Consider the following 14,571-nt stretch of genomic DNA (forward strand, 5'->3'; position numbering starts at 1 on the left):
AAAAAATTGTGTTGTATAAAACTGGCTATACTGAAATGAGAGAATCCCAAGAGTTCAAGGTAAGAGTTCTTTAACTGCCTTTCGAAAGCAAGATTTAGGTGGGGGATGGAGGCCAATTAACCAATTTTGTCATATCCAGATTCACATTATAAGATCTACCCCAGAGAAACATCACAGGAGTACGAGATCACTCGTTGGAATATTGTTTTATTGTTTGTGTTGGAATGGAAATCACCTGCAAGTCCATCAGTAAGGAAGTACTTAAATCACCGTGGCTTCATATTATTTTTTTTAAACCAGTTTCTTTTTTTTTTTCTTAAGATTTAATTTATTTATTTGAGAGAGAGAATGAGAGGGATAAAGGAGATCAGAAGAGACTATAATTTGATCTGTATTATTCAATATTTAGAATTTACAATGGAACAAAAACTTGTGATGTACTATATGCTGGTTAACGGAACACAATAAAAAATAAGTAAATAAATAAATTTTGTTCAAAAGAAAAAAAAGAACTTAAAGTGGAAATACATTCATGTAGCTCCTGTGCACTTAACATAAACATTAAAAAAAAAAAAACCCTCTTAGAAAGACAGACACAAAGCCATGTAGGCTGTAACCACCAGGGAAACTCCATGTATCTGTAGTTTCAGTTCTTTGGTGTTGTCCCTGAAAACTCAGGAAAAAAAACACATTTAGCAAAAAAAGACTTCCAAGTCTTGCTCATGTGTGTTTTGATTCTTTTTAAATTTCCCCTGGTTATGTAGTAAAGAAAGCTTCATACCTCAAGGAAGAAAAGGTGGGAAGGGGGGGTGGGGGAGAGAGGAGTGGGCAGAGGAGGGAGGGGGGAGGTAAGGTGGAGAAAACTAGGGAGAACTATACTCGCCTCCATAGCCTGTGAGAAAAAAAAAGAAGGCTCCTGCCTTAGAATCCTGCCCCTCCCACTTCATGGCTGCGTGAACTTGAGCAAGTGGCTTCATTTCTGGATCCTGTGTTTTCTCTTCGGCAGACAAGAGCGTAAGAAAGCCTGGCTAAGTTGTCTAGTTTGACGTCCGGTGCAGAGCAGGGAGTAAGGCAGCATGCTCGTGAGCAGGGCTATAGGGAGCTGAGAGCCTGAAGACAATACTCTGCGATATGATTAATTCCATCTGATGGGAGCTGACCAGCTTCCCATCTGTTATTAGACAAAGAAAAGAGAAGATTTCATCAGCGAACCTGAACCTTCAGTCTGCAGAAATCCACAGACATAAGATTCATCCGTTCCATAGGTCATTGTGATGAAGTCCCAAAGGCGCCAGCTTTTGCTTTGTCTTCAGCCAGCCTCTTGCTCCCTCATCAATTGCTATCATTAGACCACACTTGCAAAGCGCTTGATAATTTGCAAAGCGCTTTCCTTTCCATTACCTAATGTGATTCTCACACAACTTCGTTAGGTTATCAGGCAGATAATATTTGCATTTCCAGAGGAGGAAATTGAGGCTCGGGGTAGCTAAGTGACTTGCCAGAGTCACTTAGGAAAGCAGAGATTCATTCCAAGCCAGATCTGTGTGGTCATGAAGCCTCTCGCACTTCCACGCCCCGCTGTACCTTACCATTGATCCCTCAATAACGGGGGCATTGAGTGCAGGTGGAGTGGGTGAGGGGCGTGTGAGGGTGTGGGAGAGGCTAACTCACTATCACTTCTGGGTTATCTCCCACTTCCGGTTAACCCCATGTCACTATCCACTTTGCAGCTACTCCATAGAATGGACCAGCTTCCTCTGTAGGAAAATTCTCCCTTAATTCAACCTTGTACATAATCCAAAACCATCCAGTTTGAATCTCCCTGTCCACTCTAAGATAATATTCATGTCGGGGCCATTGTCTGTCTTTCTACTTGATAAAGTTTTCCCTCTTTCTCTAGCTCTCCGCTCCTTTTCCAAACACAGGACACGGGGAAATTCACAGACTTCATATTTGTTTGGGCATCTTCTGAATCCTTGGAGGATATTCTGAGATCATGTTCTGTCCATGAATCATTTTTTCCAGGACCCCCTTCTAGTGTCAGAAGCAGACTGTCCCTTAATCTTTGGGGAATTAAAATAGATTTTCCTTCTCCGTATGTGTGTAGTGAACCATGACCACTTGGCTTAGGTGGCTTTGTTCCTGGCCAGCTACAAAAGAGGGAATTTGGTGAGGAAAAATCATTTGGGCTGGTTTTCAAGAACCTAGTGAAAAGTTTTAAGATTTATTTGTTCTCAGATGTAGTCACACACACAGAGAAGAAAAAAGGTGGAGGTGGGAGGGGGAGGAGGAAGAATTGGAAGAGGGAGAAAGAGAAGAAAGAAAAAAAAAAGAAAAAAGAAATCAAAAAGAAACGAGTCCCCTTTTATATCAGGAAATGTTGATATTTTAAAAACAATGTATTTTTTCCTCCTGCGAACCTTAAGCAAGGCATCTAAATCAGGACCTACAAAAGTCAGCCCAGAGGCACGATTCCACAGTGTCTCTTTGCTTCAGTAATATGCTAAAGTAGTTATAAATCCTTTGTCTGAAAGATAGGAAGGAAAGAGATTTTTCATCCAGGCGACTAGGATAAGATAGGAAGCCAAGTACCATAATGTCTTCATAAGCCCTTCAACAAGATCACTTAACAGACTGGTTTTCATTGCCAAAGCAAAGAACTAAAGCAGTTTGCTGCATACGTTAGATGAACTTGGCCCAATTCCATCAAAAAATGGAGAATTGGGGGAGTTGGGGGGACAAGACTTTCTTTGTCTGAGGAGTAGCCTCACTTTTATGCTCCATTTGTCAATGGATATCAAGTTCCCCTAAAAAAGTAAAGTCAGCAGGCACGGATGTAGTTTATAGATAATTCTCTTATTCTACAAAATTAACATTATTGAGTATTAAGTCATGCTAGAGACTTTGCATATATCATCTCACTTAATTCTTGTGATGTACCCTCAAGAAATTATATATATATGTATATATATATATATATAATTCTCTATATAAATATATATAGAGATATATATATAAAATATAGAGAGATCTATATCTATATATATTTATCTATATAAATATATAGAATTATATATAATAAATATATAATAACACATATATAAATATATATATATATATATATATCAACCTTGATTTTGAGGTGAGGAAATTGATGTTCCAAGAGAGCTTCACTAAGCTACCCAAGGTAACCGTGCCGGGGGCAGCAAGAAAGGCTTTGAACTGAATTCTATCACATACACACGCACACACCATTTTGTATTATATGCATCAAAAAGAGAGGACATAAAAACTGCTGGGAAATCCAGGCCTGATACAATATAATGCATATATTTTTACAATGGTTATGTGGGAGGAATTTATATTATGATGAGAGTCGTCAGAAATCATATCATGAATTCAACCTATACAACCACGAAAGAGATTTCCTATTCATTCAATTTTTTTAAATTTAAAATCAGTTAACATATAGTGTATTATTAGTTTCAGAGGTAGAGTTTCATCATCCGTCAGCTGCCTACAACACCCAGTGCTCGTTACGTCACGCGCTCTGCTTAGTGCCCGTCACCCAGTTATCTCACCACCCCCCACTCTCCTCTCCAGCCATCTTCAGTTTGTTTCCTATAGTGAAGAGTTTCTTATGGTTTGTCTCCCTCACTGATTTCCTCTTATTTTATTTTTCCTTCCCTTCCCCTATGTTCATCTGTTTTGTTTCTTAAATTCTACATAGGAGTGAAATCTGTATAATTGTCTTTCTCTGATTGACTTATTTCACTTAGCATGATACCCTCTAGTTCCAACCACATCATGGCAAATGGCAAGATTTCATTCTTATTGACGGCTGAGTCATATTTCATGGTGTTCATATATCACCTCTTCTTTATCCATTCAGCTGCAGATGGACATCTGGGCTCTTTCCATATTTGGACTATTGTGGACGTTGCTGCTATAAACATTGGGCTGCAGGGACCCCTTTGAATCACTACATTTGTATCTTTGGCATGAATACCCAGTAGTGCGATTGCTGGGTCATAGGGTAGCTCTATTTTCAACTTTTTGAGGAACCTCCATACTGTTTTCCAGAGCAGCTGCACCATTTGCATTCTCACCAACGTGTAAAGGGGGTTCCCTTTTTCTGCATCCTTGCCCACATCTGTTGTTTCCTGACTTGTTAATTTTAGCCATCTGACTGGTGTGAGGTGGTATCTCACTGTGGTTTTGATTTTATTTCTCTGAACCTGAGTGATGTGGACCATGTTTTCATGTGTCTGTTGGCCATTTGTATGACTTCTTTGAAGTAATGTCTGTTCAAATCTTATAGGTGTAGAAATAAAGTTTCAATGACTTAGTTTAGGTTGTCATTAGAGAGTCACGAGAACTAAAACCTAAAGTTACCTGAAATTGTTGCTCTCTGACCTTATTTTAAATATGTTAGCTTTTATCATTATAAAAGACAACCCCCTCCCTCAACTTGGATATTGTGGACTGTAGTTCTTGTTGACTATCTTGTCAACTGATCAGCAATTTCAGCTTAAGACAGAGGAAAAGAGCTTCTTCAATGTAGCTTAGTATTATGGAAATGAACAGTAGGATCCAACAGACTAGATTTAAATTTATGCTCTACTTCTTTAAATTTTTCTAACATTTATTTATTTATTTCTGAGAGAGAGAGAGAAAGAGAGAGAGAATCTCAAGACAAATCCCCACTGGGCATGGAACACAATTCGCGGCTCCATCTAACGACCCATGAGATCATACCTGAGCCAAAACCAAGAGTTGGACCTTAACCCATTGAGCCATCCGAGGCCCCCATGCTCTGCCTCCTAAAGGCCATGTGCCCAGCGCAAGTTCTTAAATCCCCAATGCACCCATTTCCTCTCTTGAAATGTGGGGATAATGAAAGTACCTACTTACCAGTTTACTCTGAAGATTAGTTTACACATTTTTTTTTGAGTTAACGTATTTAAACCTGTTGTTCACCGTACCTGACATATTTTTATCATTAGAGACACACTCAAAAGAAATAATTTAAGCCTTCAAAAAACTGGAGATTGGACAAATCTTCTTAAAACTAAGCCTAAGTATTAAAATTATTCTTGCAGAAAAAGTAATCTCCCAGGAATAGTATGCCTGAAATATAGACAAAATTACAGGGTTGAAATTGAAAATTAATTTTGTATTCATTTCCCTTTCAGAAAATTCAACATGTAAACCACCAATGCAAAATGCCAGTCATCCTGTATTATATAAAACTGAATGAGAAGGGGCGCCTGGGTGGCTCAGTGGGTTAAAGCCTCTGCCTTCGGCTCAGGTCATGATCCCAGGGTCCTGGGATCCAGGCCCACATCGGGCTCTCTGCTCAGCGGGGAGACTGCTTCCTCCTCCCTCTCTCTGCCTGCCTCTCTGCCTACTTGTGATCTCTCTCTCTGTGAAATAAATAAAATCTTTAAAAAAAAAAAAATGAAGGAGAAATATTTTCCTCCTCTTCATATAACAACCATGTCACAAAGTTACTATTTAAATCAGGAATTATTTAAAGTCAACAATTCTATTTCCACTTGTGCTCTATTAAATACCTGGTCACCATACTACACCTACAAATATTAAATAATCAGACATCAATCTTCTATAGCTCATCATTCCAAGAATGGCTAACAGTGATTTTATGCATGTCCTCCATAATTCACTGTGGCATAATTACCAATAATTTTGTTGGGCTTTAGTTATTGTACAAAGTTACAGAGAATATAATATGCTTACCATTAATATGCGCTGTAAACATAAATTATGAAATGAATGATTGAAGGGAAGAAACTAAATGGGTAAATAAATAATGTTTAGTGGCCTTTGTAGTGGTATCATGCAAGCGAAAACAAGTTTTCAAGGACGAAACAAAGAACATTAGCGCCACCTGGAGGCAGGAGCCTATTTGACTTGGAAAGTAAACTTGAATTGTGGGAAAATGCTCTCAGCGTCGAAATGGGCAGCGGAGATGGTCTAGCCCTGTGTGGCTGTTGAGCACTTGAAATTGACTAGTCCAAATTGAAATGTGCACACACCAGACTTCAAAGACTTAATATGGAAACAAGTATTAAATATCTCATTCATCATTTTATATTGATGATGTTGCAATACTATTTTTGATTCGGGTTAAAACGTGTTACCACAATTAATTTTACCTATTTATTTTTACCTTTTTAATGTGGCTTCTAGACATTTAAAATTATACATGTAGTTCACCTTATCTTTCTATTGGAAAATGCTGATCTCGCCTTCACCACTCAGTGTGGGCCATGCATCAGCAGAGCAGGTGTTCATTACCTGAGAGCTTGTTAGAAATGCAGAATCTCGGGCCCCATCCCCCATCTGCTGAATAGGAATCTACATTTTAGCAAAAACCCCAGGTGACCCTTATGTATATTAAGCTTGAGACTTTTTTATACAATCCAGCCCCTTGTACTACAAATGAGCAAACTGAGACCCAGAGTGGCAACGTGGCTTGTTCATGGTTATCTAGTTGGCTGCCCTAAACCCTGATTCCCTGCTCTTGAAACTGCCAAATACCACACCCAACAATGTATCTTCCTGCAGACCTTTCCCTCTGGAAGTAAAAATAAAACAGATTGCTGCTTCACTAGCAAAAAACAAAATATTATTGTAAATATGTGACTATATGACATCTTCAGGAATATTTATAACAGAATTCTAAGGTATTCTTTAGCACTTGTGCAAGTAAGTCGCTATTGGGGCACCTGAGTGGCTCAGTAAGTTAAGCATCTGCCTTCGACTAGGTCAGGATCCAAGGGTCTTGGGTTGGAGCCCCACATTAAGCTCCTTGCTTAGTGGGGAGTCTGCCTCTCCCTCTGTCCCCTCCCTGCTTATACATGCGCTCTCACTCTCTAGCTCTCTCTGTCAAATAAATAAAGTCACTGTAAGCCACTACATAAAAACATACAAAACCTGTACCTAAACCATTTCTATAAATAACGTCATTGACCATGAAAACAGGCCAGAGTTTGGAATCAAAACTGTACCTTCCAATCACTGAGTCACCAAGAACAGCTTACTTGTTTTCCTTTTCAGATTTTTTATTAACTAAATCTAAAGTTTACATTAGTATTCACTCTTTGCACTGTACAGTTCCATGGATTGTATCAAATGAGTGTCATGTATCGACTAGTACAACATAATACAAGTAGTTTCATCACCCTAAATATTCATCCCTCCCTACTCACCTGCCAACCCCTGGCAATGGCTTTTTTTTTTTCACTCTGTAATTGTCTTTTTCCAGAATGATGTCCTGTGGTTAAAAATATATGGAATGCAGCCTTCTCAGTACATAGTTTTCTTTCACTTAGCAATATTCATATCTGATCCATGCATGTCTTTGGGAGGCTTGATAGCTCATTTCTTTTTATTACTGATCTCTATGCAACTGTATGGATGTATCATGGTTTGTTCATTCATTCACCTATTGAGAGACATCTTGGTTGCCTCTGGTTTTTAGAAATCCAGTCTAACTGCTATCCTTGTTCCTCTATAGGTTTTCAAGATTTTTTCTGTCTTTGGTGTTCTGCAACATTAATCCAATATGGCTAGGCGTGGATTTTTTGGTATTTATTCTACTGATGTTCTCTGAGCTTTCTGGGTCTGTGGTTTGGGGTCTGCCATTGATTGTAAAAATTCTCAGCCATTATTATTAGGTATCTTGCTGTTCCTTTCTCCTCCTGCTCCCTCTGATAGTCCCATTATGCAGAGATCACCTTCTTTGTAACTGCCCCCCACAATTCTTTAACATTCCGTTCAATTTTTCCATTTTCTCCTTTTGTTTGTTTGTTTGCATTTCAGTTTGGGGGATTTCTGTTGAAGTATCTTCAAACTCACTGATTCTCGCCATAGCCATGTACAGTTTAGAGATCAGCCCTTTCAAGATATTCTTCATTTCTGTTACACTGTTTTTGACTTACAGCATTTCTTTTGAATTCTTAGAGTCTGAATCTCTCTGCTTCAGCTACCCATCTGGTCTTGCATATTGTCCACTTTTTTTCATTTAGAGATGATAAAACATAGTAATTTCCAAATCTCTTCCATAGCTGAATCTTGTAGTGTTTGCTTTGTCTCTTCACACTGTTTTTTCTTGCCTAGTAATTTTTGGTTGAAAGACATATGTGATGTTTCAGGGAATAGAAACTGAGGAAAGATCATTAGTTGTGAGGTTTTATGTTTTTCTTGCTAGGAGTCAGGCTGGGATTTTTTTCCAACATTTACTTGGTCAGTAGCATACACTGCCCATTGCTCCCTCAAGGCTGTCCTTGAAAATGGGCAAGAACAGTTTAAAGGAGACAGATTCCTTTAGGATAAGAAAGAAAGTAGAAGAAGGAGTTTCAGTTTATAACACAGCTCCTTGTAAGACAGTCCTATTCATTCTTTGAGCGTCCGGCTCTCCACAGTATGTTCAGGACACAGAAGGACATTGAATAATATGTGTTGAATGAACAAATTAGTTTCTATTGATCAGGTTCCATACCTCAGGAAATGTTCTCTTCTTTACATTATGGGGTAACAATGTAAAGAAATTCAGGAAAACACTTAAGTAGGACCCATGTCTAAAATTAGTAGTGCTTTTAGGTCAGAATCCCTTTGTAATGAAGCACATTGTTAAAAGAAAATACAAATAATACTAACTTTGTTGGTGAGAATATAATCCATTGCATAGAAAGGGAGGGTCTCAGGTAAAATAATATTGGCAAGGAATTTCAAGGAGCCGATGTTGTTAAAATATTTTCACTCATCTTTCTAAAGATTTTTACTAAGACAGATGAATCAAGCTTAATCAATTTCCAGTGTCCTGTGCCTATAACCCAAATATTTTCTCTCAAAAGACATTATTCCTTTTTATGCCAATTAGAAATTGTAGATTTAACTTAGGAAATGAGCTTCTGTGTTATATGGATTGAACATACTAAATGGAATAGGAAGCACATTAATGAAATGTATTTTTTAATGATGTAAGTCATATAGGAAGGAAAGTTTAACTCCCACTCTTCCTTTCAATTGTTTCATTTCCTCATGTTTTATCCATTACTCACGTCAGGTTTTGTTATTAACCTAAATAAAATAATAGGACATCAATCCCACTTGTTTTGTGTAATAATGAACAGATGGTTGTTGCATATAATTATTAGACTGTAATAATGATGAAAATGATATGCAAAATTATGCATTTCTATACTATCGATTTGGCAGTGAAGTATGTGCTGCCTTACATTTCTTGTATTGATGCCTTGAATAGAAATGGAATGATTCATTATTCAGTCATTCAACATTATACATTGAGTAGCTACATGGCAGGCAGTGACTCGGGAATTAGAAAAACAGGGAATAAAACAATTACTGCCCCTTGGTGCATTTATTATTTTTGTGGAAAAGACAGATAATAAACACATAAATGATGGAATGCATGATATTGTCAGACTGCAATAAATGATGTGGAGAATATTAGGGGAGGGAGTGCAAAGGAGGGAGGTACTATTTTATATAGGGTGGATGTCTCTTAATTTTGAGTGGGAACCCAGTAGAATCGAGGGAAGCATTCATACAGATAACTGGGGGACAGCTGCCTGGTCAAATGCAACAAAAATAGAAAGGCCATAAGGCAAGAACAAGCTTAGCAGTTTGAGAGCAATACAGAGGCCAGTGTGAAGGGAATAGGGGGACATGGCAAGAGAAGGAGGAGATAAAGTCAAAGAGGTAGCGGAGGCCAGATCAGGGAAGACCAAGGACGCCATTGTAAGGATTTTGGTTGTTCCTCTAAGTACAAGGAAAGCCACTAGAGGGTTTAGCAGAGGTGTAGCATGATCCGACCTCACCTTTAGAAGGAAACACTCCAGCTGCTATGAAGGGAATGAACCTTAGAGACCAAAGTAGAAGCGAGAGTTAGAAGATTATTATCGGGTGCCTGGGTGGCTCAGTGGGTTAAGCCTCTGCCTTTGGCTCAGGTCATGATCTCAGGGTCCTGGGATCAAGTCCTGCATCAGGCCTTCTGCTTGGCAGGGAGCCTGCTTCCTCTTCTCTCTCTCTCTCTCTCTCTCTGCCTGCTTTTCTGCCTACTTGTGATCTCTCTGTGTCAAATAAATAAATAAAAATTTTTTTAAAAAGAAGATTATTATCGTAATCCAGGCGGGCAGGAAGTGATGGGGACTTGAACGAGAGTGGAAGTCATAGAGATACTGAAATGGTATCAAATTCTAGACATATTTTGAAGGTAAAACTAGCAGGAGAATTCTAATTCACTATCAGGTGAATTAGATGTGGTGTATGAGAAGACAAGGCAATACCAAGATTTTTGAGCAAGGGAGATAGCCACCTCCTAGGAAGATGGAGACATGGGTAGATTTGCATGGGGAAAAGAAGGGAGGGAGGGAAGATCAGAAATCACTTTTAGAGATACATTTAAGATGACTTTTAAATATTCACTTTTAAAATGAGACAGTCTAGAATAATTCTAGGGAAAGGGTGAGGACTTGGCATTATTTCAATCCCTGAGACGTGAGATCCCCAAAGAAGTGAGTGGAAACGGAGCTGAGAGGAATTTCAGGACCAAGCCTTGGAATATCCGACACCGAAAGGGACTGATCAGATTGTTTTGCCGCTGTTCAGATGTTTCATGTTGTCATGCCCCCAACCAAAATGCCAGCTCCCGGAGGCTACAGCCCAGTCTTTCTATTCCGCACTATGCACTGTGCCCAAGGTGAGGCCTTAATCAACAGTTGGTGTATGAGTGAATAAACGAATGTACCAGGCAATGTTCAGAGGGGTTACCAAGATAAAGGAAGAAAAAGTACAGGAGGACGAGACCAGATATGCTTCTCCAGTCCCTGCCACTCACTCCTCCCCATGGGAGAAAGAATGCCTTACCTGCTTGATGAACTTGGGAAAGGAAATTGAGACTGAGAGGCTCAGCGGACTCTGGGCTCTTACATCTTGCCAGGACTGCCCGTTGGGAGCTAGAAGAGGGAAAGAGGAGTGATACATTATACCACCCTCCAAATCTCAATGCATTGTTCTGTGGGCTTTTGTGACTGGTTTCTTTGACTTAGCATACTGTTTTCAAGATTCATCTGTGTCATAGCACGTATTGGGCCTTCATTCGTTCTTATGGCCAAATATTATTGCATTGTATGGATATACCACCTTCTGTTCTGCAACTCCTCAGTTGATAGACATTTGGATTGTTTCCACCTTTGCCTAATAGGAAGAATGCTGCTGCAACCAGGCATGCACAAGCTTCTGTGTGGGCATATGTTTTTCAATTCTTGTGGTTATATGCCTAGCAGTATAATTGCTAGACCACATGGTATCTCCATGTTTAACTTGCTGAGGAATTTCCAGAGCATTTTTCCTTTTTAAGATTTTATTTGTTTATTTGACAGAAAGAAAGAGACAACAAGAGAGGGAATACAACCAGGGAGAATAGGAGAGGGAGAAGCAGGCTTCCTGCTCAGCAGGGGGCCTGATTCAGGATTCGATCTCAGGACCCTGGGATCATGACCTGAGCCAAAGGCAGATGCGACTGAGCCACCCTGTTGCCCCCAGACTGTTTTTCAAGGCAGGTGCACCATTTTACCTTCCCACTAGTAGTGTATGAGGATTCTGATTTCTCCACATTTGTTATTGTCTGATCATAGTTGTACCCCTGGGTGGGAAATTGTATCTCACTGAGGTTTTGGTTTGCATTTTGCTGATAGGTAACAATGTTGAGGAACTTTTGCCATGCTTATTGGCCGTTTATATATTTTCCTTTATTCCTTTCCCCATCACATACAAACTGGCTTGAAATCCACTTATATTTGTTGACCTTACATTTTTAACATTAACTTGAGGTTTTAAGTCAAACATGATAGTTCTTAACTTCCCCAACACAAAGACCTTAAAAGAAATGTACCACGTTATCCCATCTTAATTGTTATCTAGTATTTTATTCCAATTTTATTTTTATACAAGTTTATCAATAACATTATCTTATGAAATCAGTGCTCACTTAGTAACCTGAGTAACACTCACACTTGCCAATTACATTACTTACCACTGCTCACTACATCTCACTCTTTCCCTCTGGGTTTGATTTCCTTCTTTCTAGAGGACTTGCTCATGTACTTTTTTCCAGTGGGACCTTATGAATGATAAATCACGTTTCTTTAATTTTCAAAGATTCTATTATTCTTGAATGGTAGTTTCTTATATGTAAATTCTAATTGACAGTTACTTTGCTTTAATATTTTGAAATGTGATTCCACTGACTTCTGAATTATATTATTACTGTTGTTGGTCTAATTATTACTCCTCTAGGTATTTTGCCTTTTTTCTCTAGCTGCCTTTAAGATTGTGTGTGTGTGTGTGTATGTGTGTGTGTGTGTGTGTGTGTGAGATCTGACTTCTCATTTTGACTTCTGGTCCAGATGGCTATTTTTATTTATTCTGTTCAAGTTTCATTATGTTCCTTACATGTGAAGAGACACAATTTTAGTCAAAGTGGAAAAATTCTCAACTGCTACCTTTTCAAATTTTATCTGTTCTGCATTTTGTCTCTTCTTTCCTTCCGGCCTCCTATTGATTATAGGTTGGCCCACTTCCTCCTCCTTGTTTCTTTCCTTCTTTCGTTTTCCATTTCTATCAATTTTCACTGCTTCCTGAGTATCTAACACAGATTTAGCTTCTCAGTCTCTTTTGAACTCTCTAATGGGTTATTCAATCACTTTTTGCTTTTCTTTCTTTTTTTTTTTTTTTTTTTTTAAGATCTGTTTATTTATTTCTTTGGGGGCTGTAGAGGGAGAGGAAGAGAGATTCCCAAGCAGACTCCATGCTGAGTGCAGAGCCTGACTCAGGGCTCAATCCTAGGACCCTAAGACCATGACCCCAAGACCAAGACCTGAGCCAAAACCAAGAGTCAGAAGCTTAACCAACTGTGCCACCCAGGCACCCCACCCAACCCACCCCATTCCCCACTTTTGCCTTTTCTAGAACTTACATATGCATCTATAAAACTTGCCTGGTCTTTTCCAATAGTGCATTATTTATAGGGTTTTGATTCTTTTCTTTTTATTATGTCTTTGATCATTTTTAATGTACTAATTTTATACCTTTCAGACTGTGATTTAGTTATTTCAATTTCTTAGAGTTCTGTATTCCTGATTTTTGTCACTCCTAGTAGATTGATTCCATATGAACTCAGTACCTTTTTAGGAACCCATCTTTAGCAGGAGTTCTTTTTCTCTGACAATCTCTTCCAAGTAGTCTGGCATTTGGTTGTGCCAGGCAAAAGTATCAAAAGCTTGGACCAATTATTTATGTTGTTTTTTCAGTTGAGAAAGACAACTAAATGAAAAGATAGAACCATTGCCCAGGAAACTGGATCTAAGGTAAACATATAAAAAGCAGACAGGTAGAGAGTTTTCAGCAGAGGGATGACATGATTTACTAACATTTCTGACAAGATTACTCTGGCTACTGTGCTGAGAATAGATTGTAAGGGGGACAAGGAGTAGAAGTAGGATACTAGTTAGGAAGCTATTATAATAATACAATGAAGAGATGAAAGTGGCTTGGACCCGGGTAGCAGGAATGACTTGGTAAGAAATGATCAGATTATGAATATGCTTTTCTAATACTTTTTATTGTGAAGAGTAATAAAAATACATAAAAGTACATGAAACACAAGTATACAGCATAACAGTAATTATAAAACAAACACCTATGTAAAATAAACACACCACACAGGTCAATAAATAGAACACCACCAGCACCGCAGAAGTCTCTCATGCAAATTCCTTACCAAACACAAACTTCTCTCCCTTGAAAGTGACCTGCCTTGAGGGTCATAGGGGAAGGGAAGGAAAATGAAACAAGATGAAACCAGAGGGAGACAAACTATAAGAGACTCTTAATCTCAGGAGGGTTGCTGGAGGGGTGGGAGGTGGTAGGGATGATGGGTGGTTGGGTGATGGACGTTGGGGAGGGTATGTGCTATGTATGGTGAGAGTTGTGAATTACAAGACTGATGAATCACACACCTGTACCCCTGAAACAAATAACACATTATATGTTAATTTTTTTAAAAAAAAAGAGAACTGCTTTTTAAAACAATCATGTTTTTGCTTTTCTTTCGTACTTTTAAACTTTATGTAAGTAGGATTATACAGTATGTAATTTGTGCTGCTTTTTATAACAATGACTGCTTTTTATAACAATCATGTTTTTGCTTTTCTTTTGTACTTTTAAACTTTATGTAAGTAGGATTATACAGTGTATAATTTGTGTCTTGCCTTTTCTCGCCCAACATTGTTGGTAAGATTTGTCCATATCGCATGGAGCTATATTATGTTCCTTGCAATCATGCTAGAATATTGGATGGTCTGAAAATGGTCTGCAAATTCTATTGCTGATAGACATTTGGGTTGTTTCCAGTTTTGAACTATCATGAATGTCCTTTGGATATTATTGTCTACCTCTCCTGGAGCACATGCATGTGTCTTGCTCTAACATACATCCAGGAGTGGAAGTACTAAGTCATAA

The sequence above is a fragment of the Mustela erminea genome, chromosome 2 (genome assembly GCF_009829155.1).
Source record: "Mustela erminea isolate mMusErm1 chromosome 2, mMusErm1.Pri, whole genome shotgun sequence".
NCBI lineage: Eukaryota > Metazoa > Chordata > Mammalia > Carnivora > Mustelidae > Mustela > Mustela erminea.